Genomic DNA, 25,408 nt, shown 5'->3' on the forward strand with positions numbered 1-25,408 from the left:
TTCCCACCTATGAGTGAGAACATGTGGTGTTTGGTTTTCTGTTCTTGTGATAGTTTGCTCAGAATGATGGTTTAGAGCGTCATCCATGTCCCTACAAAGGGCATGAACTCATCATTTTTATGGCTGCATAGTATTCCATGGTATATATGTGTCACATTTTCTTAATCCAGTCTATCATTGATGGACATTTGGGTTGGTTCCAAGCCTTTGCTATTGTGAATAGTGCCACAATAAACATACATGTGCATGTGTCTTTATAGCAGCATGACTTATAATCCTTTGGGTATATATATACCCAGTAATGGGATGGCTGGGTCAAATGGTATTTCTAGATCTAGATTCTTGAGGAATCGCCACACTGTCTTCCACAATGGTTGAACTAGTTTACAATCCCACCAACAGTGTAAAAGTGTTCCTATTTCTCCACATCCTCTCCAGCACCTGTTGTTTCCTGACTTTAATGATCGCCATTCTAACTGGTGTGAGATGGTATCTCATTGTGGTTTTCATTTGCATTTCTCTGATGGCCAGTGATAATGAGCATTTTTTCATGTGCCTGTTGGCTATATAAATGTTTTCTTTTGAGAAGTGTCTGTTTTTGCCCACTTTTTGATGGGGTTGTTTGATTTTTTTTCTTGTACATTTGTTTAAGTTCTTTGTAGATTCTGGATATTAGCCCTTTGTCAGATGGGTAGATTGCAAAAATTTTCTCCCATTCTGTAGGTTGCTTGTTCACTCTGATGGTAGTTTCTTTTGCTGTGCAGAAGCTCTTTAGTTTAATTAGATCCCATTTGTCAATTTTGGCTTTTGTTGCCATTGCTTTTGGTGTTTTAGTCATGAAGTCCTTGCCCATGCCTATGACCTGAATGGTATCGCCTAGGTTTTCTTGTAGGGTTTTTATGGTTTTAGGTCTAACATTTAAGTCTTTAATCCATCTTGAATTAATTTTTGTATAAGGTGTAAGGAAGGGTTCCAGTTTCACCTTTCTACATACGGCTAGCCAGTTTTCCCAGCACCATTTACTAAATAGGGAATCGTTTCCCCATTTCTTCTTTTTGTCAGGTTTGACATGATAGATTAATATTAACCCATCTTTCTCTTTCGAGGAAAGTACTGGTGACTACATTATGTCAATAAACATTTATGGATTTCAAGGCTTGATGCTGGGCCAGGCAATGAAAAAGAAATGATCTTTCTCCTAAATTTCTGACATCACAAATTTTGACATTACTAATGATCTGTTTAGATTCATACATTTTTACAAGTAGAAATCGTTTTCTTGAGACAATCCATTTCAACTTTCAAATTCTGCCTTTCAAAGAGCTAGGGCAGTGGGTCTCTTTCCTGCATGCAGGTTACAGTCCCCTGGGGGGCTTTTAAGCAATAGTGATAGGGACATCCATCCAAGAAATTCTGATTTAATCGGTCTACAATTTAGTTGATAATAGGCCTGTGGGTAGGAAGTTTTTAATGTAAGTAATATACTTACACTAAATACAAAAAGTATTACATATATAAATATAATATACAAATAGTTGGGATATACTTAAACTAAAAGCTATTCCTTGTTTATCTGAAATTACAGTTTAACCAGGCAGCCTATATTTTTATTTGCTAAATCTAGCAACACAGTAGAAAGATTCTAAGGTCTATCCTAGGCTGAGAAATCATCTTGTAGTGTTTCCACTGAAATACTACAGGTAACGGGGGCGGGATAAGAGATCACGGTGCCATCTGGACCCATTACACATAAAGTTTTATCTGTTTTACTTATTTGGTCTCTGTAACATTTCACTTGAAAAAAATGGCTTGAAAAAGTTTGCAAACATCTAATCTAATCATATTAAAACTGAAGACCCAGAGAAGATGTCTCTTAGCCAGGTTCCCATAGCTAATTAATTGCAAAACCATATACCAGGTCTCTTTCTCTTTCTGTTCCATCAGATGTTGCTGCTGCTACGTCCCTTTTCCTCTTGTTAAGTGATAGTTCAGGAATAGGAGGTGCTATGATCCTATATCTAAAAGTGCTCGGCAAACATTTGGCAAACCCGTTAAGATATGCCAGACACATATAAAGATATGCGAGGTGCTGAACATGGGGATTAAGATGACATTTCAGTTCTCAAGGAGCTGATACAGGAAAAGAAACACAAATAGAGACTCTATTCCTACAAAAAAATACCACTTATGTTTATGGCTTGTTCCCTCCACAATGTGATTATTCAAAGCTCCTTTCTTTGATCCTCAATTTAAAAATGGTGAGGTGAGAGGACAGCGCTGGGTTCCTAGAGGCAACCAGATGGAACCTGGAATCTAACCTAGATTTTCAATATGAAAGTTATAGGCATGAAGAATCCGTAATGACAAAAGACACAGAGATGACTGAACTTTGTGCTGTGGGATGACTCACAATGGCTACATCTGTGAGGCTTTATGGCAAATGGCCTCACACATTCTCCAATTAAGTGAACCACATAGAATTTAAAAGTTGCAGGGAGTAAAAGAATGTGTCCTTCCATTTTTGGGGAATACATTTACTCCCATCCAGATTACAATGGGTAAGCACTAATGGTGCTTCTGTGCCACAGGGAAAAATGAAACATAAATAGGCAATGCATGGGGTGGAGGTAACACATTCTCCACTGAGCTCCCAGCCACTGTCACTTTGGAAGGGCTTGTGATGAGCAACACTGGAGGATGGCTGCTCCCTGACACCACTCTTGGATGCCAATCATCCAGAAATTTAAGGGGACTCCAGCCTCTTCTCCTCGCTCCTCAGGGACCGGGGAAGACATTTTAGGTGACCAGTTGGCTTAGGGAAAGAGGAAGAGGAAACAAGATTAACAAGCCATAAATAGATCAACTTAAAGGGGCAAGAAAGCTCCAGAGATACAGTTGTCTCTGGACTTGGAGACTGGAGTTCCCAACATTGAGGGACTTGTTGTATGTTTGTTAATTATTTCTAAACTCCAGTTTGGACTTAGAATCCAAACAGCCCCCAAAGCTCACATAGTGTGGAGAAAATGGCAGGTTATTCACAGCATTCACAGAATAATTACTCATTTCTAGGTCTTGGTACTTTCTGTCTTTCTTCATCATATCTTCTTTTCTACCACCAGCATCACCCCCAATCGAACTATCTCCTCCATGCCCTGAAGTTTCATGACGAGGTTACTGTTTGGCTGTGATTTCCAAACTTCCCATCAGTTTCTCCCAGGAACCTCAGGGTAGGAATCTCTGACTTGCAGAGTGATTTTTAGAGTTTATAATCTGAGTCTGTTATCATTTGAGGATTAAAAAGTATTTATTGGCTGGGCACAGTGACTCACGCCAATAATACCAGCACTTTGGTGGGCTGATGCAGAAGGATCTCTTGAGGTAGAAGTTTGAGACCAGCCTGGGCAATATAGCAAGACCCCATCTCTACAAAAAAAATTTAAAAAGTTAGTCAGGTGTAAGGGTATGTGCCTACAGTCCTAGCTACTTGGCAGGCTGAGGTGGGAGGATTGCTTGAGCCCAGGAATTTAAGATTACAGTGAGCTATGATTATACTAGTGTACTCTAGCCTAGATGACAGAGTGAGACCCTGTCTCCAAAAGATAAAAAAATTTAAAAAGTATTTATTACTATATTTCCAACAGAGTTGTGAAAAATTTAAAAATAAATGACATGCTCAAATATATATATCCAAACAAATGCTCTTCTTTTCAATATTGTCACGTTGGGATATGTAAAAGTATTCTGACAATTCATTTTGGAAATTCTTTTTTGGAAATTATTTTCAGAATCAGTTCATGAGCTTTATTACTTCACGTTAGATTTTAATTTTGACTGAAAGTTGTATTATTGCCTGGATTTACTAGATTTGCTTTTGAATGACACTGGCTGATTCAAAAAGCCAAATTCATCCCCAGTGGATGAAGATTTGCTCCCTTTAAGGGAACATGAATATCATATCAAACAATGGGTCAGATTTTCCTCTACAGTCCATTGAGATGGCTGAAGTTGAGGACATGGAGTTGCTGTTGTTATTGGTGGGAGTACACAGAGGAGAGCATTGAGATGGCATGACCAACTGACTGAATTAGTGACTGGGTCATTGATTCATTCATTTAACAAACATTTATAAAGCACTTATTTTTGTATAAGTATTGTGATAGGTTGTAGAGATTACCAAGATAAATAAAATGTGGAAATAAGTTATATGATTAAGATCCTTTCTAGTTATTTTATTTATACATATTTTCATAATGTTTGAATCCCTAATAGTATTCTGGGCAAATCCAGCCCTGCTGACATACATAGGCAACTCCCTGGCCCTTATTTGTACATCTGAGTTCTGGTGTGCCAGTTACAAAACATACTGATTATTAACTGAAGTCATCCCTTAGTCACATCTGAATAACCCCTGTTGAAGCTATCTCTTACCCTTCTTCTGCCCCTGAAACCCTTCCCAGTCCTCTTGAAACCCAAGGCCAATTAGCAGAAAAACTACCTATATCTTCAACCTCTTTTCTGAAGGTGTCTTTCACCTTCTAGTTCTAACTGAAATTTTATTTTCCTTGGGGAAGTGGCTTTCTTTGGATCCCTTTCAAGTGGTAGCTGTTTTCTATTCTATACTTTTTGTATCACTGAGCCCAGAGGTGAAGTACATATCCTTCCTGCCTACTTCTTGCTCCAGGAATGAATTTCATGTCATCCGACTGCCACCTACCTCCCCTCCTTGTTATAAACATCTATCCAACTCCTGGTCATTCTCCCCAGTTCTTTAACATTTTAGCTTGCCACATATTATCAGACTCTCCAATACAACTCTAGCCACAAATATTGATGACTTCAATGCCCACACAGGTGAACACCTGAGCTGTGATCTCTCTTCTGCACATTTTCTCCTCTGTGCACTCCCACCAATAACAACAGCAACTCCAAGTCCTCAACTTCAGACTTCACACTCTCCAAAGAGCACCTCCTGGTTTATCTGCTTACTCTCTCTAATACTTCAACTCAACAGTCCTTTGGAATCTACCATCCATTGATTCTACCAATGCTCTATGGTTCCTCATACCCCTGATGTCCACATTTCCATTCCTACTCAGTTGAGTCTCCATGGTTCACTGTAATCATTTCCCTTTAAACACTCTCAACTCCACTGTCCCTCTCTCTGTATACCACTAACAAAACCAAACTGTGTGAAGTCTAACACTCTACCTGCTTTCCATTCATGCTGTTGAACATGGATGTAGATAAATACACAGCTACGCTCACTGGTCTCATTTAACTCACAATTACTAACTTCAAATTGACAAGATCCTGACAAGTTTCTCCAGTCCATTCCCTCTCCTCCTTTCTCAGACTATTTTACACTCTCTCCGCCTTCTTCAAAACTGCAACGCCTTCTAACTTACACTTAACTCTCAGTTGACCATCTTACTTTCTGTATCTCTCAGAATAGAAGAAATCAGAAGAGAATTCTGACAAGGTTCCATCCATGTCTAACAGCATCTGCCCATAAGTTGTCCTCCCCACTGCTCACTCTGGATAGACATCATGTTTCTGTCTAAGGGTAGCCCTTCCACTTGTTCTCATTTCTCACATCATCAGTTTTTCTCTCTCTCTGCTGGATTATTTCCATCAGCATACAATGTGTAGTAATTTCTCCCATCCTTAAAAAAAAAAAATCCTCTCCAGTGACCCCATTTATCTACACCCTTTTAGAGCAAAAATCCTTGAAAGATTTATATATACTTACCATCTCCTATTGCTCTCTTCTTACTCTCCCTTGATCCCTTACCAATCAGACTACCCCTATCATTCTACTAATAAGTCTCCTGTCAAGATCTCCAGTGACTCCATATTACAAGAAAGGTTAATTCTTAGTTCTTATGTGACTTGACCTATCAGTGTCATTTGATATATTTAATCTTTTCTTTCCCCTTGAAAACTCTTTCATAATCATAATCTACATTTAAAAGTCTAGTCAGGTTTAAAATGTAAGTTGCTTTGCAAAGCCCCAGTGGTATCAAATTCTGAATCATGAAGTGTTCGCTTCCATGTGGGAAATATTGGGAGAAAACGAAAAAAAAAAAAAGAAAAACAAAAAAAGGTCCCAAGAGCAGGCCTTTAAAATACTTGATGCCTACATTTTAACATAGGGATTGTGACAGCTAGAAAGAACCTTAGAATTCATCTAGTCCAATACTCCTATTTTACAACCTAAGGACATTGAGGCCCAGAGCAGATTAGTGATTTCTCTATATTTTTACAGAATGGCAGAATTGAGACTAGAATCTAGGCCTTTTTTCCAGAAGATTTCATTCTAGTGTCCAGTTTATACTGCTTTTCCTCTCCTACATGTGTATGTCTATATGTACATGTGTATTAATAAATAATAAGCATATATATGGAGACATATATTTATATATGTACACAATATATAAATGCAACATACATATATATACATATATACAAATATAGTTATAGACATTACACACACACACACACAATTTTTTTAAAATAATTTTTTTCTTGAATCAAATAAGTATTGGGACGAGCTCATGTATTCCCTCTCTGTCTGTCCTTTCCTCTGATAGAGTCATATGTCCCTATTTGGCTCCCCTGGGATCAAGCCCATCTCCTACTAAGACGGATGATACTGAAGCAAAAGGACTAAGAAAGCCTTTGACTTAGCAGATCACTGGCTGAATGAAAAACTCACTGCTCTGGGCCACCATCTCAGTTCTGCTGATGGAGGGAGGCTGGATCTGGGAAAAGAGAGATTTAGGTTTAGTACTGGCTAAATCACTGGGTGACCTTGGGTGTTCTCATCCGAACAATGAGAGGCTGTATTGTGTAAAGTCTTAATTCTTCCCTTCTAACCTTCTGCCATGAGCTTAGGTTATTTGAGCTGATCCCATGCTGTCTATGTCATCTTCTTCTATATTAGCTTCTCCTCCATGACCTATCACCACCTGATCACTGAGCTTCTTGCCTGGCTAGGTGTGTGCTATCTGCTTGTCTGTTTTGGCCCTCTTAGCTGACCTCCCTAGATGGGATATCTGGAGTATGTGATCTGTGTTTTTTGCCAGGCTCCTTTCTATGTAATTATACTCTTGGTCCTGGCTGTTAGACAGTTGCTTCCCAGGGTCTGATATGACATGCTAGGCTTGGAGCCAGCTGACTGTGGGGGCATGCGAGATACTGAGACACCAGCTGGGGTGGCCAGTGGAGTGCTTACATCACCCTCCCCCAGCCGCAGGACCAATGCCTTTCACTCATTCAACAGATGTTTGTTAGGTATTTCCTTGGTGCCAGGCACTGTTCTAGGCACTAGTGATGTAAGCATGAGCAAAACCAAACACCCTGTCTTCATGTTGTTAAAATGTCCAGAAATGTGGTAGTGTTCTACAATAGTGAACAAGAGGGTGAGTCCAGAAGATCCTAGAATATGGATCCCTCTTAGCTCTGGGAGAGATTGCTTTTCTTCCACTTGAGCAGAGGAGAGGGAAGAGTAAAGAAGACTTTGTCTTGCAACTTAGATACCTGATCAGTCACAGTAGGAACAGGCAGCAGGCAGAGTCCTAAGGCCTCCTGGCTAGGCCCTAGCTCCCAGAAAACATTTCAAGGTATACCCTGGATGATACTAAAGAGAACCCCCTGTCTTAAAAGGGCTAGGAACCCAGTCCTGGCCAGATTAATCACCTTCTGACTGAAGAGCCTCTGGGCCCTGAAAATGCAGCAGCAGTACCCAGGCAGTACTTGCCATAGGCCTTAGGTGAGACTCAGGGATGTACTAGTTTCAGGTGTGACCCAGCACATTCCCAGCTGTGGTGGCCATGGGGAGGGACTTCTGCTTGAGAAAAGGAGAGGGAAGTATAAAGGGGGCTTTGTCTTGCAGTCTAGGTACCAGGTTGGCCACAGTGGGGTAGAGCACCAAGTGGGCTCTTAGGGTCGTTGATCCCAGGCCTTGGGTCTAAAATGCCATTTCTGGACCTGCCCTGGGTCAGAGGGCAGCCAACTGCCCTCAAGAGTCCTAGCCCTGGCAGCATTCACCACAAGCTGACGAAAGAGCCAGTGGACCCTCGGTGAACACCTGTGGTAGCCAGGCAGTACTTGCCACGGGCCTGGGGTGGTGGTGGCCATGGGGAGAGACTCCTCGGTTTATGGAAAGGGGAGGTAAGAGTGGGAGGGACTCTGTCTAGTAGCTTGGGTGCCAGCTCAGCCACAGGAGAAGAGAGCACCAGGTAGATTCCTAAGGTTTCTGACTGCAGGCCCTGGCTCCTGGATGGCATCTCTGGACCTGACTGAGGCTGGGGGAAACTCACCATCCTGAAGGAAAGGACATAGGCCCGGCTGGCTTCGCCACCTGCTGACTGTAGAGTGCTTCATGTGTTTATTACCGACCTTTGTTTTCTATTCTTTAGAATGTGTTATTTTGTCTTTCCCCCGTTTCTATTATATTGTTGTCTTCTTATTAGACCATAGAAGATTATTTTATATATACATAGTGCTAATATTTGTTGGTTGTATGTAATACTAATGTCTTTTTTTGGTTTGTATTTTGGCTTTTAATTTTCTCTAGGGTGTCCATTGATGAACAGAAGCTCCTAATTTTCAAGGTATGTTCATGCTTTTTGCATCTGATTTAAGAATTCCTTCTCTTCTTTTCCCTCAGGTCAGAAGGACTCTTTAAAAGTTTATTTTTACTGTTATATAAAAATGCAATTAACATTATTATATTGATCTCATATCCAGTCACCTTGCAAAGCTTTCCTATTATTTATAGTAACTGTCCACAAATTCTTTTGGGTTTTCTATGGACATATCACAATAGCTACCCCTCCCCACCAAACCAAAAGCAAGTGGAATTAAAAAACGATTTTTTTAAAAACCAAAACAAAAATACTTGAGCCCTAAAATGAAACAAAAAAGACAGGAGATAGAAAAACAGAAACATCAAAAATGAACAAGCTTATTGTCTTTCTGAAATGGTTTAAAAAATAAACGAATGAGATAACATAAGTGAACCAGAGTTGAAAGAAGAGGATGATAAAAATAACAAAAGTTAATAAAATGGGTGGTTGTAGAGGGGCACGAAACAATAGGTTCAGCTAAGTTAAAAGTTGATTTCTGGGAAAGACAAAATCGGCAAACCACTAGGAAGTCTTAAAAAAAAGAGAAAGGATAAATAATATTAGTAAAAAGGACAAATAACTACAGATACAATAGAGACTAAAATGATAATAAGCAAACCCAATCAGGTGGTTTATGTCAATAAACACTAAAACTTAGACAAAAGGGATAAATTCCTATATAATTTATATAATTTATCAGAATTGATAGACAATGCAATAGAAAGCCTGAGAAGTATTATAACTAGTAATGAAATAAACTAGTAATAAACTAGTAATGAAAGTCACTAACCATTTGCCTACAAACGTAACATCAAACCCTGATATATTAACAAATTTTCTCACAAATTCAAGAGCTAGATCATTCTAACTTATACAACTTATAAAGAACCGAAAAATAGGGAATACTTCCCATTCATTTTATGAGCTCAGTATTATTTTGACATCAAAGTACAAGACAAACTACAAGAAAATAATATCACTGACCCATTTCAAACCATTTATTAAAATGGTTAATAAATAAAATTTGTTAATAAATGAATATAGATACAGAAATCTTAAATATGACATTAGCTGACTAAATGTTATCATTATTTACAGAAATATCATAGTGATAAGGGTTTATCTCAAGGATGTAAGACTGGTTTAATTTTTAAAATATATAAGTGTCTTTCACTTATGGCATTAAAGGCAAAAGCCATAAGATCATCCCAAAAGATGCATATATAACTTCTGATAAAATTCAACATGACTATGTGATTCTAAAAAAACCCTTCTTAGTTAAGGAGGCCTAAAGACAACTTCCACAACCTGAGAAAGTAAATCTACCCCAAAACACAACTAAAAACAAAACAGTTACCACAAACATCATCATCCTGAATGGAAAACCATTGGAAGTATTGCCTTTAAATATCAACAAGACAAGAATGCCTATCATCAGCACTTTAACTCAGCATTGATGGTAGATTCTTTTAGAAGCACATATCCCTTTCATAGAATCTCACATACAAACCCTCCTCTTAAAGGCAAAACAGATGTTCTTAAACCTAAGGCATTGTGTTCTGAAAAGGCAGAACACTCTCCCCACCCCCAAAGCCATTATCCAGTTTCTTTTAAAAAATAATGCTCAGCAGCATAGCATATTTGAGCAGTCAATTTAAAGAAGCAAGGGGAAAAGGAAAAGTATAATTTGACATAGTTAGTTGTAAATCCAGGAGTATTATCCAGGCTAAATATCATCTCACTCTGGGACCAAGGAATTAAACTCATTTTGCTCTTTCTTCTTCAACAAACGAAGAACTTAAGGAGCTGTTTTAGCCCATAATTTCATTCATCTTATGATCCAACTGGTATTACACTGAATAACATTTGTAATTTGACTGCATTATGCGAGTGAACTTTGCACTCCCAGGAGAACCAAAGAGACATTTTATGGCACTGAAGTGACAATTTTTTTTTTAAAAGATCCATTTTTTTTAACGTTTGAGAAAGGTACCATAAACATTGGTTCATTTATGCTTTGTTCTGAAAATCCAGCTAAGTTTTGAATGAAGAGAATGATTTATTTCAGGACCAATGTCTTTCACTCATTCAACAAATGTTTGTTAGGTACCTCCTGCATGCTGGGCACTGTTGTAGGTACTGGTGATGTGAGCGTGAGCAAAAGCACTCTGTCCTCGTGTTGTCTGAATATCCAGAAACAGGGTAGTGTTCTACGATAGTGAACACGAGAGTGAACCTAGGAAATCCTAGAATATGGATCCCCTATCCATCCCATGTGCTTTCCTTTTCTCTCCAAAAACTTTCCATTACTATCTTGAAGGTAAAAGAAAAATGTCTGGGTTGATTACCTTCCAGGCATCGGTCAGTGCATCACACCTGAGCTACACCTCACTGAGCCTTTCTTGGGAAATTCATTTATAATAATAACATAGCCAGCATCAAAAGGGCACCTTTCAAAAAGGCATGTGGCATATGCTGTCTGATTAAAATCCTGCAATTAGGTATTATTGTCATTTGGTGGGTGAGAATCCGAGGCACAGAAAGGCTCAGTGATGCAACATTATAGATATTAATTCAAGTTTGACTCCAAAACCTTTGTGAACATTTTCTAGTATATCTGGTTGCCTCATTCATTCATTTACCTTCTCAGCAAATACTGAGTTATGTATCAATGAGGATTTTGAATTTCATGTTATTCTTCTGAGTATGAATATAGCCTTTATCCATAATCCATAAATCTCCTATTTTCCCCAGCTGTGTAATACTGTGAAACCCAGACAGACCCTCCTCTCCCCTCCCTCACCACAGAGAATGGTATAGAAAAACTCAATTAGGCCAAGTAAGGATAGGATGAGGGGGACCCCTCCTTCCCTCCCTCCCTGCCTCCCTTCTTTTCTTCCTTCTCCATTGAGCTTACATTCCACTAGGGGGATGGTAGACAAGATAACTTCTAAGCTCTTTTCCAACATAAAGGCTCTAGCTTGTTAGAAATGGGGAGAATAAGCAGAAATAATGAGGCAAATATTTTGGTGTTGTGGTTGTTGAACGAAGGCTGCAGGACAGACTCAGGTTTACAAATCCAGGCTTGTTCATCACCTGTGTTCTGGGCTGGTCCTCTACTCACCTCTCAAACTCACTGGCACACACAGATCACACCTGCTGCCAGCTGGTACTACATTTGTATTATCAATTACTGTCACAGAACTATATGACCTCTGTTCTGCTAACCAGCTGTGGGGAAACACTGGCAGTCACAGGATGTCACTATTCTCTTCTGACCCTCTCTTCATTCCCTGATTTGCTCACTTGCCCCTCGGAGACATTCTCTTCCCCTTTATGCCCACCCAAACCTGATTCTTTAAGACTCACCTCAAGCCCCCTCTAGGAAGACAGTTTGGCTGCTTCATACCTTTTGCTTAGAACTATGTTGTGATTCAGCCTGGGTGCAGTGGCTCACTCCTGTAATCCCAGCACTTTGGGAGGCTGAGGCAGGTGGATCACGAGGTCAGGAGATCGAGACCATCCTGGCCAACACAGTGAGACCCCGTCTCTACTAAAAATACAAAAAAATTATCCGGGCATGGTGGTGGACACCTGTAGTCCCAGCTACTTGGGAGGCTGAGGCCGGAGAATGGCGTGAACCCGGGAGGCAGAGCTTGCAGTGAACAGAGATCTGCACTCCAGCCTGGGCAACAGAGTGATACTCTGCCTCAAAAAAAGAAAAAACTAAATAAAGAAGTATGTTGGGATTCAATCTCAGCGGTCACAGACCATTCATTCACCCAGCGTTTCAGTAGCGATTCAGCAAGCACTTGCCATGTGCCAAGGATTGAGTATGAAACACCATGATCTCTGGTGTTAAGGGACAAGCAGCAGAGAACAACAGCAATTTGATGGTCGGGGTGAAACCAAGATGTTATGGGATCACAGAGGAGGGGCACACACCCAGATCCAGCTCAACAATACAACTAACTGCTGGAAATCGATTCCATAGATATCCACAGAAGACAAGTTAAGTGAATGAAGGTACAGCCACACAATGTAGCTGCAACAAAGAACAAGGGAGATGGTGCACTGACATAGAATGATCTCCAGGATATTTTAAGTGGGAGAAAGCAAAACAAAACAAGATGCAGGATAGTGTACACAGTGTGCTCCCTTTTGTATAAGAGATTTGCATTTCTTTGCTTTGTTCAATGAAAGACTGGAAAGATGAACAAAAAAAAAATCAATAAAAATGGTTACCTATATGGGGCTAGGGACACAGAGGAGAGAATTCTATGTTCAAAATGACAAAGTCAAATTTTGAAAATGATATCTGAGAAAAACTCTGAGAACCTCTCCACACAGCAGAGATTGCTGAAAACTAAAGCATGAAGCCTCACTTCCTAGACACTACAGCATTTGTTCACAGAGTGACAAAACATCAAGCCTGGTAGTATCTGGAAGATATCTCTTCCCAAAGAAGGGAAGGAAGACATTTGCTCAAGATCACCAAGTAAGTTATGGTCCAAGAAGACACATGCCTACTCCAAGATGGGTATTTGGGTCCTTCCACTCATCTCAAAGATTTCATGGTGCAATGAATGCTGTTGGCATAGCTTCCAGGTCTTCCCCCCAAAATATTGATCCTGTAGCCTTGCCTTCTGAAGAATCCTAATAAAACTCAGGAAGACACCTGGAGATATCTGGGAAAGAAACATTACAGAATAAAAAGGGACAAAGTGACATATGACATCATAAGAGAGAAAGGGCCAAACAAAAATAAAAGAGCTCTTATTTTAAGGTGAAAAAGTTGAGAGCAGAAGAAGAAACATTCTGTACGATGCTTCTGGGGGGTTCATAAATACAGAAGCAAGCTGACCGGGGAAAGCTGGAAACCCACCACTAACCTTCTCTCTGCCTGCACAAGATTGAGAGCCAGCTTGGCCAATGGAAGGGATGCTATCTCCTTTTCTAATTAAATTCCTTAAAAAGTGTGTTGATTTATTCATTTATAATAAAATCCTGTTTTAATTAAAACTGAAACTTCCCCCCACCTGATCCAGCCTCACCATATTTTTGGTTTCCATGTAATTGAATCTGAAAACAATGATGCTGAGTGATAGCTTGGGATATTGCTGCTTATTGTGAAAGCAAATAATAAGAAAGGAGAATGCTGCTAGGCTTGTTTTGGGAAGGCTTAATCAGTTCTTTCTCCCTTAGACTGAATTTTCACCACAGTTGAAGATAATACGATATTTCCCTTAATGAAACTGTATATCCGTGGCTAATTTATGAGGGAAGTTTACCTTTCTGGGGCTTTAGCTTCACATTATTTTAGTCAATAGTTTTTAAGGTCCCTGGGTTCCCCTCCCTCCCTCCCTCTAACATCCTCAACCTTCAATTCCAGAAATTGTTCTTTGTATCAGTCCATATAATATATAATGCTCACATTTATTAGAATTCTTCAGATTGGAAGCTTTGCCACACCTAATGTCATATCTGAAATACCTATAAGAAGGAGGCAAGGTGGGTATTCTGTGGTGGATGCAACTAATGCTCAGAAAGTCTGACATGATTCATCTAGCATCAAAAAGTCAGTTAATAGCTGGGTGCGGTGGCTCACGCCTGTAATCTCAGCACTTTGGGAAGCCGAGGCGGGCGGATCACCTGAGGTTGGGAGTTTGAGACCAGCCTGACCAACATGGAGAAACCCTATCTCTACTAAAAATACAAAATTAGCCGGGCAATGGTAGCGCATGCCTCTAATCCCAGCTGGGAGACTAAGGCAGGAGAATCGCTTGAACCCAGGAGGCAGAGGTTGCAGTAAGCCAAGATTATGCCATTACACTCCAGACTGGGAGATACAGTGAGACTCTGTCTCAAAAAAAAAAAAAAAAAAAAAAAAAAAAATCAGTTAATGACACAGGCAGCGCTGAAACCCAGGTATGTTAGCTCCCAGTTATGGGCATTTCTAACATATCCAGCCAAAGGGCTCATGGCTTTGGGTTTCTAGGTTCTTGGAGGTTCACAGAGGAGCCCACTGTGTAATTCGCTGAGTAATACTTGACATTTGTCCTGGTTTTTCCCAAGCTCATCTCCTTGGTTGTATATTAAGCATATATCTCTAGGTTTCTGGTTAGTTAAGGAGGAGCAGTTGGGATGCAAGAAGGTTTGAAATGGTCTCTCTCTTGATCCTTAAAAGTTAGAGAGCAAGCAATTAGAATACATCTGTTCTCCTTCCCCTGATACCTGAAAGGACTGCACCTTGCTTTTTCCTCTTGCATATGACAATAATTACTTCTACAAAGATTTTTTCTGAATACTGAGCCCTTTCTTCCTCACCCCTGACCCCACTCCTTCCAGAGAGTTCCTTCTACTGACCCCAGTATTTTCATTCCACAGATGATTGTTAATCTTCCGTGTCTGGTTTAACCATACAGTTGGAAGAGTTCTGGCAAGGGACTCTTTCTAAATGTCTCTATGTACTTCTAAGCCAAATATAAAACTCTAAGGTCTCCAAGGAAACCCAAACACCTGTTGACTACATTTTTTTCTCCATTTTTCATCTAATTGCAATTTACCTACTTCACTAGGGCAACATGAGGATTAACTGTCCTCAGCTAACTTTCAAGTCTGTAAAGGATTTCTGCCTCCTCAGGGCACATGTTCTCTAAGAGAGACAGAGCTGAAATACTAATAAGAGACTTAATATGTAGCAGCCTCGAATAATCTGTGCTCTGTGTTACCACTTCAGACAGTCAGCGTCTCCCTAACACAGTCTGACAAAGGCACCGTGGAGGGATAAACAGTCAAGGCTGAAAGTCCCAGACAGGAGCATGGACTTCCCTTTCAAAGCCCTTGGGAGGAAGTGCTTTCAACCACCAAATTAGGTAGCTGGACCGGGGCCTGTGCACCTGCTGGGCAGGCGGGGGTGTCTGCCTGCTGTCATATTTTGGCACAAATGTTTGACAGCCTCTCCCTCCCAATGAACATTTCTATTACGCAAAGGTTAATCTTTTCTTGGCTTCTTCTTGTCACTACTGACATTTTGTACCCCTGATCTCCCTGTGGTTGGGGGCTGTCCTGTGCATTGTAAGGTGGTTAGCCTCATCCCTGGACTCTGCACAGCAGATTAGTATCCCCTACCCTCTCTGAGTTGTGACAATTCAAAATGTCTTCAGACATTTGCAGAATGTCACCTGGGGGATGGAGAGGCACAATTGCACTGGTGAGACGATCCACTGTGAATGCCTGATGTATTACTCAGATTATGAGTAAACCTCTCCAAAAAAGCCACCCTCAAACATGCTCATGGGGCTGCAGAAATGTCAGTGGTCTTGGAAACCACTCTTCTCCCGTACTCTACCAAGTTAGATTGAATTCTGCTCCCCCAACATGAAGTGGAGGAGACACACAAATTTTCACAAGTGAAGCAGCATCTGATTTGGTGTTTATTTATTTAGCACCATTGCCTAGTTCCGTTGTCTAGCTTTCTTTCAGCCCTGGCGGCCAAAGCCTGCTAATTTGCACAGCATTAAGTATCTTTTGCTCCCCTCACCTATTCCACTTCGACCAAGGATTTGTCTTTTGCTTTGAAATTCCACTGTGCAAGCTCTTTTTTAAATGTGTCGGGCTGCAACACATTTGAACTTGAGGGGGGTAACACTGGGGGTTCGGTGGTAATGGGAGGGAATGTCTATCAAAGGGTGACAAACTCTGGGGGGCATCTCTTCCCTCAAATGTCTCATTAGGGTCCCCAGGCTTGGTCTCCATCTCTGCTGTAGCCCGCGGTCCAATTTAATTGAGCGACGGCCTCGCTACGGCACACTGCTCTTTCGACAGGAGGGTAAACTCATTCTGTCCATCATGACATTTGCTTTCTTAAGGGCCTCACAATATGCAACTTAAATAATTAAATGCAGGTCACATCACAGCCTCCCTTTTCCAGCCTGTCTGAGGGCACAGGGGGTTCTTTCTGATAGTCAGCTTTTGACCATGTGATTTTTAGAAGCTGGTTGGGTTTTTTGTTTGTTTTGTTATTGTTCATGACACTTCTCCTCACTAAAACCCCCAAAACTCAGTGCCAATCCAATATGCCTAGCTACAAGGGCTGTGGATTTTCTGATGTTGGATAAATGGTGACTAAGAAAAATTCGAGACCCCTGGTTCTGGCAAGGGTCTCAGAGCAGCCTGCTTGTCACGGTCAGAACTTTTCATTTGTCATCCAGGAAAGTGTAATGTTGGGAGACAAATCCCTTGTGTCTCATTGCACGTGTCCATTCACTTCGAGCTGGGATGGCCTTGTCAACAATAAAGGAAACCTTTAAAATGATCTAAAAAGAGAGAAGTTCCAGGAAGGACTAAAGATAACTCTTACCTATAGTGTCCATTTTAAACAATTAATTTCTCTGGGGGAACTTAGAGTGATTATAACGAGTTTGGATTTCGTTGAACCCAATGCTGATTTTGCATATTACAGAGATTTGTCATCTTTAAGTAATGTGCCAGATGAATGCTTTAAAATAGATGCAACTTTGTGTGAATTTTCTATAATACAGCAAGATCTGATTGCTCTATTAATAGCCAAAGTCCTTGGCCTTGAGAAGGCAGGATGGCAGCGTTTTTAAAATTCATCATCTCTGCATAATTAGTTGTGAATCTCTAAATATCCAAGCTGAGGAATTAACCAGGAACTAGAGCTGTTATCCCTCAGCGTCCCTTTTAATATCGTTCCATAGTCATCATTTCCTTGTGTTTTTCTAATTACTGCAAAACCAATTGTTTTTAACTCAACTTCCCTGGCTCTTTGGAATTTGTTGAATGTAATCACCTTCAAGTGAAGAAAATGCACTTCTTGTTTGGGAAACTGGGGCTTGATTAGCTGAATATCATCAAGTGGCTGGGGGACCCCAGTGCCAAAGTTTTGCATATTTTACCTGATCATTGCATTTTGAGGGTATGTGGCTGGAGAAGGCATGCTGGAAAGTGAGTGCCTTGTTGTGGTGATCTACAGACCCTAGTGGGGTTTTATTTGGAGATGTAATTTTATAAAACCAAAAAGAACTAGGAATTCTGGTTCCTTACTCTGAGTGGCTAACAATATGGCACTAGGAACTAGAAAACAATGGTTTTGGGTACTGGATTACCTTCTCTCTTGGAAGCTGTTTCAGTCTGTATGTCTGATTATAAGCACCTAGAGCAGGGCTGTGCCATGAACCTTCCCTACTTCTTAGTGTATAGCAGTGGCCTGGACCCAGCAGAAGCTGAACAAACCAAATAAACTAGTGTAGAAATCAAGTCTCTTTCTTGCTTTCACTCTTTCCCAATCTTCTATCCTCTAGCACTAGGATGTGCTACCCATCTACTACCCAGTTCTACTTGAAGATCCTCAAAGAACAGATATTGGAAGAGCAAAGGTTTTCAACCTTCTCTCTTTCGTAACAGGGGTGTAATGCACACTCATCAATAAGAGTGGTTCTCTGTGACAATAATTCCCAATTTGGGTCAGAGACGATGAGAATCAAGCCAGGAGACATGGGACTATTTAGACAAAGCAAAACAAAACAAAACAAAACGATTCTGATATGCCTGCAACAGCCTCCACGAAGTTTCCTCATTGAAGAGTGAACTAAAAGTCTATATCCTTGAGAAAAAATTGGACAAATGGATTCATCATTTTTCTCTAGCACTGTCCTCAAAGAAGAAGAAAGGCCCTTATTGTATTTCTCCCTGCAGGTAGCCATGCTGGGTCGGTCTTTCTCTGGACAAGGAAAGGCTCAAATAGATAATAAATGTAGGCATAAGGGCTACCCAGGACCGTAATCAGTGCAGTGAGTTGGTTGATTTTTATTTGACACACATTTATTAAATACCTAGGATGTGCCATGTCCCCTGCTAAGTTCAGAGCATGAATGACCAATAATCTTGACACTAATGAGGGAGTTGAATGTACAAAGCAACAGGTATAATATTAAGTGGAAATGAAAGAAATACAGGGTCTTACAGGGGAACAGACAAGGAGTAGTAACTGAGCTTTGGGTATGGCTGATGAGGGGCATCCTGGAAGACTTCCCATTGGAGGTGAAGTCTGAACTGAACCTTATAGATGAAGTAGGGGTTAAGTGAAAGGGTGTTAGTACAAAAGACATTCCAGGGAGGCCAGATCATATAAGCAAAAGCATGGAAGCCTCCAACAGCATTGTGTGTTCAGGACATGACAGGCATCTTAATGCATAAAGTATAAGCCAGGAAATGAAAAAAAGTGAGGCTGGAGAAGCAAGACCAACGTGGGCTTTGTGAGCCTTGTAAGAGGAGGTGATTGGATTACAAAAATTTAAGTAAAACAAAATTTAAAATGTGTCATTTAAAATATTTTAAACTTTATTTTGTGCAAGAAGGATTATTTTAACAGAAATAACTCAGACCCTTATTACAGATATATCTTAAATCAGCATTAATAAATATGGCTTCTGAGTCAGACATTCATTTATTTGATAGGCAGATTTTTATTGAGTATCAGATTTTATGCTAGGTCTGACTGTTGAGGAAGCACTTGGTCCTTTTCCTGAAAGGGCACATGAATCCAAATCATCTTAGATTCTATTAAGTACATTTAACTTTGAACCTTAAGCAAGTTACTGTTAGCTGGGTGGTGTTCAGTTTCCTTATCTGTAAAATCAAGACAAAATGTCTATTTATAAAGTTCTCATGAGGAATACATAAGAGAAACTTAGGAGAAAAAACATCTGGCCCTTAACAATAGACTGTAGTAGGAGTAGTTACATTGGATCCAATAGGCTGAAACGGGAATGATTTGGCTGTGCAGTATTAAGAGTACAAATGAGTTCAGTGAAGAATAAGCACAGAATAGCTTCCATAGAAACGTGGCAGAGGCAAGAGATGCAACCAAGTGGGCCTCTGAGATGAGTGCATTTCCATGCTAATGCGGGGATTTAACTCTGTATTGCCTTACCGCTCCTGCTAAGAGGCCAACAAGCCTGAGGTTCCTGGGTTCTGCTCTCAGATCCTACCAGCATAGCTCCAGGGCAAAAGGACAACTGGGACCTCTCCTTGCTCTTGAAGTTGTTGTTTTCAAAATCACTCTACTGGGGTATAATTGACAGACAAAAAGCTGTACATATTTAATGCGTACCACTTGGTGATTTTGGAGAGATGTATGTACCTGGGAGAGTGGACTGTGCGGGTAATGGACAACCCTCGAAAAGTTCCCAGCAAAGGAACAGCACGACAGGCTTTTGCATTTCAGGGAGGGCACTTTGGTGGCAGTGAGGACGATGCATTTAAGGGGCATGAGACTGGGAGCAAATTGACAGGGTCTAGGGACAAAGGGAGGCAGCAGGCTGCATGAGTCAGATGGGGGCCAGGGTCGAGGCAGTGCTGGGGTGAGTGGGACAGAGGCAGACCTGAAAAGCCTCTAAGAGGGGAGGCAGCATGCCTTGGGATGCCCAGAGCATGGACGGTGAGAGGGGAAGAGTCCATGGCGACTCCTTGCTTCATAGTTTGTACTCCTACCAGGACGGCGAGACATTCAGTGAAGACAGAGAACCTGGGAGGCAGAGCAGATTTCTCGAGGACAAAAGAGAGGTTTCCATTTGGTTGTTTCCTCTTGGGGTATCTGGCAGGTCTGGTGATTGGTGACATACAGCCAGGTAGATGAAACAGAAGCTTGGGAGAGCCGGCTTCACTAGGGATTGCTATTTTACTTTTTACCAGCCAGGTCCAGTGGGCCCAGGTGAGACCCCCCTTTCTCCCTTCATCCGGAGATTGGGGCCACACTGGGTCTTCCCCCTTCCTACAACTGGCTTGCTCGCTCCTTCACCTTTACACTGTTGTCTCCTGCACATGCCTTCTCTGAGGACTTGCCTGCTGGAAAAGGGCAGGAATGTCTGTCATGCCCAACTTGGCAAATTAGAGCAGGTAGCTCTGTGAACAAAGCCACAACATTACTTCTGTCTGCTACTTCACCCGCTGGGCCACCTATCCAGCTCCTAAATTCTGCTCCCCTCACTGACTGCTAACAACTAGACTTTCTAAACATTTTTCGGAATGAAGCCAAAGAAACCAACCTTGAAAGAAAAGTTGTGTATTTGTTTCAGTGTGTTACGAGCCCAGAGGCAGGGTTTTAGAAAGTAGACTTCTTTGGCCACATTCAGTGTGATGCAAACAAAGCAAGTGGGCCCCCAAAACCAGGGAATATGGGGCCACAGCCCACCCTGTTTTGAAGGGTGGGTTCCAAGTCATGCTGTGATCAGCAGGGTGAGCAGCTAGGGAAGGAGCTGGGGACAATGGGAGTGGGCGGTGGGAGGGCACAGGGGACAGGCAGCAGCCTCTGTAAGCTTCCTGAAAGCTGTGGAGGATCGACTGCCACTATCAAATGTCCTCTCCTGCCTGAGGGACATTCCAGGGAACTGGCCAAGCACAGTGGCTCACGCCTGTAATCCCAGCACTTTGGGAGGCCGAGGCAGGAGGATCACCTGAGGTCAGGAGTTTGAGACCAACCTGGCCAACATAAGGAAACTCCATTTCTACCAAAAAAATACAAAAATTAGCTGGTTGTGGTGGGAGGCTCCTGTAAGCTCAGCTACTAAGGAGGCTGAAGCAGGAGAACTGCTTGAACCCAGGAGGTGGAAGGTGCAGTGAGCCAAGATTGCGCCACTGCACTCCATCCAGCCTAGGTGATATAGTGAGACTCCATCTCCAAAATAATAAAGGCTGGGCTCAGTGGCTCATGCCTGTATTCCCAGCACTTTGGGAGGCTGAGGCGGGCAGATCATGAGGTCAGGAGTTCAAGACCAGCCTGGCCAATATGGTGAAACCCTGTCTCTACCAAAAATACAAAAATTAGTTGGACGTGGTGGTGGGTGCCTGTAATCCCAGCTACTCAGGAGGCTGAGGCAAGAGAATCACTTCAACCCAAGAGGTGGAGGTTGCAGTGAGCTGAGATAGTGCCACTGCACTCCAGCCTGGGTGACAGAGCAAGACTCCATCTTGGAAAAGAAAAGGAAAAAAAGAAAAGAAAAGAAAAGAAATTTCGGGGAACCAAGGAGAAAGGGTGTGTTTGAAAAGGGCAGCTAGCTTGGCAAACATCCAGTAAGGCTTCACGATCTACTGGTGAATTCCATCCTGCAGGTTGGGGACCTCTATTAAGAACCTTGTTATTTCAGAAGGGACTCCAGGGGTGTGACAGCCAATCTCCCTTTCACAGGCACGTGTGATGAACGCAAGGAAACACTGACTTAGGGGGAATAAAATCTCCACCAGACACTCAAGGCACGTCCTCCTGTTACTGTTTTTCTCCTGTTTCTATTTTCTTTTTATACAAACTTTGCCAACATTTAGGAAGTTAATGGTGCTGCATCCATCCTTTAATGCCCCTTCCTAGGGTTATTGGAAGCCAGCACACACCCACAGCCATGCCAGCGTCTGCATAGAACACTTTCCCTTCCTGGCAGCACTGCCACAGCTGGGGCTGACCTGTGGCTGTCAGGGTGTGCGAGGACAGATCTCTGCCAACGCATCCTCTTTTAAAGGCAAGTCGCAGGCAACTTGGTGGAGGGAAAGACTGTCTTGCTGTTTGTGCTGCTTCTAGGACCTCACCACCTTCTCCCAAGAAGCTAAAGCAATAGAATAAAATAAAGATGTTCCTTTTCAAAGAGGGGTTTGCTCTGGTTAGAGGAAATAGGATGAGCAAAGTGAGTTGACAGAGAAAAATATTCAGGCTGGGACTCACTTCATTTCGCAGAAGGATTTAAAAAAAACATCAAGCAGTAAGTTTACTGTTCATCATTAGGTCATCCAAAGCCACAACCTAATGCGGATTCTTGATTGCCTCGTCACAATTCATGTAGACAGGCCTATGATGCTGAAACATGGGCCCTGAGGTAAGTGCACTTGTATCCAGGTATTCTCTCATTTGGAGTCAGTGAATTTGTCTTAAATCTTGTCTCCTTTTTCAGGACACTTAGACCATCCTTCCCCTCCATTCCTACTTCTGTCTACACTGGGACCCCACTGGTAGAGAAAGGGGCAGGACAGAACTGAAGATTGCTTGCCTCTTTTTGGTAACAAGCAACAGACAGAATCATGAGTTTCCTCCTTGACATACCTTCCTCACTTGGCTTCTAAGATGCCACACTCCCCACCCCTCCTCCTCCTTCACTGGGTCCTCCTCTTCTCCGTGACTGCGATAAGGTGGGAGGACCTAGTCTTCTCTTGGGCTACACTCCCGCCCTTCCTCATCACATTTGGATACACAGCTTTAAATGCAACTGACATGCTGATGACACTCAAATTTACATGAGCTCCAGACTCTCCTAGCCTCCCACCTACTCACCACTTCTACTTGCAGGCTTAATGGGCCCCCAAATCTAGCATGTCCACGCGGAACTCCCATTTCACTTGGCAGAAGGCAAGGGCAAATCCAGCCTTTCTAAGAGCCAAAGCTTGGAGTCATCCTTGATACTACTTTTTTTCCAGTATACCAGTGAATTGTATTTTGTTGTTGTTGTTGTTTTTGTTTTGAGATGGGGTCTTGCTGTGTCACCCAGGCTGGAGTGCAGCGGTGCAACGGTGGCTCATTGTAGCCTCAATTTCCAGGGCTCCAGCAATCCTCCCACCTTACTCTCCTGAGTAGCTGGAACCACAGGTATGTGCCACCACAGCTACCACACCCGTCTCTTACTATGTTTTTTTTAAATTTTGTAAAGACAGGTGCTCACTATGTTGCCCAGGCTGGTCTTCAACTCCTGGCCTCAAGTTATTCTCTTTCCTTACCATCCCAAAGAGCTGGAATTACAGGCATGAGCCACCATGCCTGGTTTGAGTCAGGTGGTATTTTTTTTTTTTTTTTTTTGAGACGGAGTCTCGCTCTGTCGCCCAGGCTGGAGTGTAGTGGCGTGATCTCGGCTCACTGCAACCTCTACCTCCCACGTTCATGCCATTCTCCTGCCTCAGCCTCCCAAGTAGCTGGGACTATAGGTGCCTGCTACCACACCCAGCTAATTTTTTGTATTTTTAGTAGAGATGGGGTTTCACCGTGTTAGCCAAGCTGGTCTCAAACTCCTGACCTTGTGATCCACCCGCCTTGGCCTCCCAAAGTGCTGGGATTACAGGCGTGAGCCACTGCACCCGGCCATTGGGTGGTATTTTTAATTAGATTTGGAATCTGACCATTCTCACTCCCTGTGTTGTGCAAGCCACATGTGACTATATTTACATTAAAATTAGTTAAAATTTCAAATAAAAGAGAAAAAGAAGGAATGGCCCAAATGAGAACTCTTAGGAAAACTGGAGCACAAATTAAATTTAAAAATTCAGTCTCTTACTTGCACTAGCTGCACTTCAGGTGCTTAGCAGCCATGTGAATGGACATAGAGCATTTCCATCATTGAGGGAGGTCTCTTAGCCAGTGCTGGTCACGGTGTGGATGGCAACCACCCTGGTCCAAGGTATCAACATCTCTTGCCTGGATGCCTGTATCAGTCTCTTAGTTGATCCTGCTTCTTCAGTTTTCTCAATACAGCAGCCAGAGGCACCCTTTTTAAACTTTGCACCTCATGCCACTCCCAGGCTTTAAGTCATCCAAATACCCTGTCTCTCAGAGTAGAGGTTAGTCCTCAGAAAGGCACACAGGGTTCCAGAGGTTCTGGCCCCTTCTCATTTGGCCTCATCCATCAAGTTGCTCTCTCTGCAGCAACATGCGAGCCTCCTGCTACTCCTGGGCTCCAGAGCGTGCTCTGCCTCAAGTCTACCGCACTGGCCACTTCCTCTATTGGGAGTGCCCTTCCTGGCTCACTCACTCTCCTGCTTCAGCTCTCTCTGCTCAAAAGTTGCTTCCTCAGTGAGGCTCCTTCCGACTATTCCACTTCAATTTCAACTTCTCCTCCAACTGCCAGTACTCTCACTCTCCCTTTCTCTTTCTAACTTTGTCTTTTCTCTAGCACTCATCTCCTATGAACGAACTATATACATTTACTTGTTTATGATATCTATTGTTTACTATCTGGCAGGGATCTTTGTCCATTTACTCACTGCTGGAAAACTGGCTCAGAGGAAGCTTTCAACAAATACTTGTTCAATAATGAATAGAGAAAGTTTGAGAGCTGAAAGGGGCCCTGGAAACCATTCTTGGGTGTGTGGCTGAGGGTCGGTGAGGTGAGGCTATTCCCTGAGGACTCACAATGAGCTCAAGTTGAAGAACATGGATTAGGACCTGGCATCATCCTAGGCATCTTCACTGGGGGAGCTCCATGACCATGAGCTCCCCTTCCCCTTCATCTGTCACAGTCAGAGGGACACCAGTGAACCACAAAGAGCCAACGGGGACAACAACCAACTAAAATATCAGGGGTATTCACCACTTTCTTCTTGGTAAAGCTTTGCATGATTCAACCATCAATCCTACCTCTCTGATAACTTATAAGAAGCAAGGGACAAAGTGGTGATTCAGATTAATGAGCTCTTCTTACATGCTACTCTAACCCTTCTTCCCCCAATGCAAATACCAAGATTCTCTGAAAACTGGAAACACACATGGATGCTAGATTGTTTTTTCCTTAACATATCAACCTTGTTTTAAAAAAATAAAATGATGCTTTCATTACATAATTTATAAAATAGTATTTGAGAAAAAAGTTGATTAGTAGGAAAAGAATAGCTTTCCGTTGCATCATTAAAATATTTCTGACAATCCAGATGAATTAGAAGAAAAGCAGAGCCCAGATCACATTTTGTGTTAGGGATTTGTCTGTTCTCTTGTATCTGAAAGGAAGTAC

At 42.0% G+C, this 25,408-nt stretch overlaps 1 protein-coding gene across 1 annotated transcript in view; it reads right to left on the reverse strand.

The window, feature by feature from the left end:
• Positions 1 to 25,408, reverse strand: part of NCKAP5 (NCK-associated protein 5) — an 846,875-nt gene that overhangs the window by 28,320 nt on the left and 793,147 nt on the right. The window lies entirely within an intron of this gene.

This window comes from Colobus angolensis, unplaced genomic scaffold, assembly GCF_000951035.1.
Source record: "Colobus angolensis palliatus isolate OR3802 unplaced genomic scaffold, Cang.pa_1.0 Scaffold168, whole genome shotgun sequence".
Lineage (NCBI taxonomy): Eukaryota > Metazoa > Chordata > Mammalia > Primates > Cercopithecidae > Colobus > Colobus angolensis.